General features: G+C 54.9%; 1 protein-coding gene across 1 annotated transcript in view; it reads right to left on the reverse strand.

Annotated features, from left to right (window-relative positions):
• The window catches only part of LOC113208521 (calcium/calmodulin-dependent protein kinase type IV), an 11001-nt gene extending 9113 nt beyond the window's left edge, over positions 1-1888 (reverse strand). Inside the window, exon 1 of the mRNA XM_052271381.1 lies at positions 1782-1888. The gene's annotated coding sequence lies outside the window, so the exon portion shown is untranslated. The remainder of the gene's footprint in view (positions 1-1781) is intronic.
• Between the last annotated feature and the right edge of the window lie 2124 nt (positions 1889-4012).

The raw sequence follows: 4012 nt of genomic DNA on the forward strand, positions 1-4012 counted from the left end.
TCCCCTCCCACCCTCTTCCTCAGCTCCCGCCTTCATACTCCTCCCGTTTGTGTACATACGAAGCCACAAAGCTGGCCCTTGTTACTCCAGCTTCGTCATCCCGCGAACAAGATGTATATGTGCGCAGTTTGTCCTACCACCGCGTCTCAACCTCACCTGCCGGCTATGCGACGTTCGAAGGCCACAGTCGCCGTTTTGTCCTTTTCGTCGTCTTTATGCTCTCTTGAATTATTTTGTGCGGCTTGTCCTCTCTTTGCTCTCGCTACCCCCTTTATCTATAGCGCTCTCTATCTCTCTCTCTCTCTCTCTCTCTCTCTCTCTCTCTCTCTCTCTCTCTCTCTCTCTCTCTTTCGCACACATGTCCGCGCACGTATTCCATTTCCGGTGCCGACCGTGCTGCTGGTACTGCTACTCCCTCCGGATATACGCCATATACGCCAAGGAGCAGTCCCGTCGAAGCTGCCCCGGCGAGAGCGAGCGAGGGCGAGCGAGAGCGCATGTGAGCGAGCGAGTCGTGTGACGGGTACGGTCCGTGGGCTGCCGCCCTGACCGGAGAAACATGTGGGCATCCACACACCATCCGCCGCAAACTGCATGAAATTTTCATTAGGCGTTCTGGCGAGAGAGAGAGAGAGAGGGAGAGAGAGAGAGAGAGAGAGGCGGGGGAAGGGGGGCAATAGTGATGGTCGAGGAGGGGATCTGTTGGAACTGTTTAGGCGAGCCTGAGTCCCTTTTGGCATCAGACCCGCCTCCGCAGCAATAGCTGGTTGGTGGTGGTGGTCGTGCAAGTGGGGGTCGGGAGGGGGCGATCTGTGTGTTCAACAGGACTGCCCCCCACGAAATTGGTTTGCGCGGCAGTTTGAGTGCGTGCCCCCTCCATCCCCACCCCTGCCGCTCTGATATTGGTCAAGCTTGGGTGTGGGAGGTCTGGAAAAGAGGAGAAGAAGGGGCAGGGCTCAGAAATGTCCGAAAAAAAAATCTCACCCCTCCCCCCCCCCTCTGTGGTACGTGGTAAGACCGAGGATAAGTTGTCGCCAGTTTTCCCTCGCTTCAGTGGGTGCCCTCGCTCCCCGGAGCGCCGTGCGGGTAGGCAACGCCCCCGGCCGCTGCGCGCGGGTGCGGGCGTGTGGCCTACCCAGCGGGCGCTCCCCAAGGACTCGTCACCGCCGCACTCGGGGTGTTGTTGTCTGTTCCAGCGGCGGTGCGGCGGTCAGCGCCCGCTCAAGGGGCCGCGCGGGCGGGAGGGCACGGTCGCGACCTTTGGCGACCTCAAGGGTCAGCGCTTGTTAGAGCCAATCAGAGCCGTTGGCCATAGTCGCGACCGTACGTGATGACCCCCACACCATCAGGTCCGGCCGCGCAGTGGACGCCCGCTTGCGCATACGTGTTCTGTACATCGTTATGATTTCAAGTAAACACTTGCGAGTACTAGTAGTGTTTGCGGGCATCGGTCGGTAACGGCAAGTATTTTGGGAGTACGGGTAATAGGGTGTTTCATTCTCAACTTTTGAGCGCTTTACGCAGTGGATTCCCCATCTCGGAAGGGGCAAGCAGTGGATTTTTCAAAGTTGGCCACAAGTCCTTTCAAACAAACCACTTGTACACATCAAATCCGAATTGAGGAACCCACGGCGCAAAGCGCTCAAAAGGTGACAATTAAACACTCTAACAGGCAAGCACTAGCAAGTATTTGCGTAATAGCAACTATTTCCGTGTTTTCGTGAGTACTAGTGGGTATTTTCGAGTACTAGTAAGTACCATTAAGTGTTTACAGTACTTACCAGGTTGGGGTGCCGCAACTCGCGTAGATCTGGCAGCTCATTCTCGACCCTCCGGCGGTCCAGCACGGACTGCGTAAACAAAAGAGCCGGGTTTAAAAATAAAAGTGGACCCGCAGCGTGGGCGCCTCTCTCATCCAAGATCAGAGCAGGGGCTGCTTGTGGGCGCCGCACCGGTGGCGCAGGAAGTCTGCTGCAGCTGGAGAAGATAAGCGTCGGTTCCCCGGGGCCCCGGGGGGGATCGGTGGCAAGGGCAACGTCTCGAGGCCGAGCCCGGCCCGGAATCCTCTTCCAAACGACCTGGGCGAAACAACGACCCCGAGATAGGGGTGAGGAGCGAGAGTAAACGAGTGAGAGAGCGAGAGAGAGGACAGAAGGAGCGAGAGAGAGCGAATAAGAGAGAGAGAGAGAGCGAGTAAGAGTGTGAGACTGAGAGCGAGAGAGAGAGAGAGAGGGGAGGCGAGAGAGCGAGAGAGAGAGAGAGAGTTGAGAGAGTTGAGAGAGGTGGGGAGGGGAAGGCGGAGCGCTTGCGGCGGAATTGTGGTGGTAGGAAGGTTGCGTTAGGCAAGTTATGACCCTCATCTGAGCGCTGCGGAGGCGGGCGCGCGTTAACGCCTGACCAGCGCCCCGCCCACGCGGCTGGGGAGTGCCATATAAACCCATCGCGACGAGCGCCGGTGCAGCGTGAGCACACGCAACAGTACAGTTAGTGAGGAAGAAAAGAGAGAGAGAGAGAGAGGAAAGGGTGAGCTCCGCGGGAGGGGAGGAAGGAGAAGGCGCGACGAAAGGGGCTCCATCCAAGGTCGGCGGGCGGCTACCCCTTTCGGGCCGGCGAGGACTCTCGTAGTTAACTTTGCTATTCGTCCACTTCAACCGCCCACTTCTTCCACCCTTCCGGGGCCCCGTCCCTTCCACCTCCCCTTTCCCCACTACACATCCTGCTATACCCTCGTCGCCCCCCCCCTTTCCACCCCCACCCCTCACCCCCTCTTCCCCCTATCTGCTCTCTCGCTCTCTCTCCGTCACTCTCTCTCGCTCCCCGGAAGATTCGTGTCCGTCACGTAGGCGGCCCTATCATGGCCGGCTCTCTGTTCCGATGCTATATCCATTTCCCCGGAGCCACGTACACCCGCCTTCCATTTCTGTCAACATTTCTTTTTCTTCTTTTTAAACAGATCTGCTGTCCCCAATTGAGTCAGTATACTGTAACCAACCGTCCATTGCAAAATTCTTACTAAGAACAGGTTTGCAATGCAATCTATTTATTTCCACCGCGTTTATGAAGAATTTTCAAGCATCGTGCATGATTAAGCTAATTCTTCATAAGCTTACGAACAAACCAGTTCGCACTGACTGGAATGCTAACCAATTGTTTTAAATACTTTTCATGAGGCTGCACAACTTTTGCAGCAGAAAAAACTCTTCAAAGTGGAATGATATGTCCGCGAGCCCCGTAAGCATTTTGATTTTGGTGAAAAATTAGTTCAAAACGGCATTTATTTGTTTTGTGCGAACTGTGGAAAACCAAGTGTGCACTTGAATGCAGTACCGTCTGCATACCTACATATATGCAGGCAGGAGGTACTGCATTCAAGTCTACACTTGGGTTTCCAGAGAAATCGGAAAGATATTTATTTTTAATGACTTCTTTGAAAACTCTAAAAGGGCTTCCCTCGGTCCTTTTGGTATACATGTCTCAGCTCTCGGCGCGCTATCTTTTCTCGAAGCGAACAAGACCCGGGGAGATATACCCTCCGGGATACCCAGCCGACGCACAGAGAGAGAGAGAGAGAGAGAGAGAGAGAGAGAGAGAGAGAGGGAGAGAGAGAGAGAGAAGAGGGTGGATCCCAATTTGAACCGAACAAAAATAAAACCATGAGGCAGGCAGTAGTATTATTCTCTTTTTCCAGCCCTACTTCGTTACTCTACGTTACGCTATGGTTACCAGGTCCCGCGGCGGGGGCGAGTGAGAGAGAGAAGGAAAGGGGGGGGGGAGCCGAGGGCGTAGTACAAAAGAAATAATATGGGGTCTCAGTAAGGGGAAAAATGATTCTGGGGATTAATATTGGATAACGAGGGATAACATTTTCTCCTCGGGGGAGGTGGTGGCCCGAGCAGCAGCCTTGTCCAAGCAAAAAAGGGGGGCGAACCTTCCAGCCCCTTATCATTTAATTCTTTCGGCGGAAAGGGACGTCGTCTCAAGAGAGGGGAGGGGGTTGTGGGTGAAAGGGGCG

The sequence above is a fragment of the Frankliniella occidentalis genome, unplaced genomic scaffold (genome assembly GCF_000697945.3).
Source record: "Frankliniella occidentalis isolate FOCC.00 unplaced genomic scaffold, Focc_3.1 Scaffold160, whole genome shotgun sequence".
In the NCBI taxonomy this organism is placed as follows: Eukaryota; Metazoa; Arthropoda; class Insecta; order Thysanoptera; family Thripidae; genus Frankliniella; species Frankliniella occidentalis.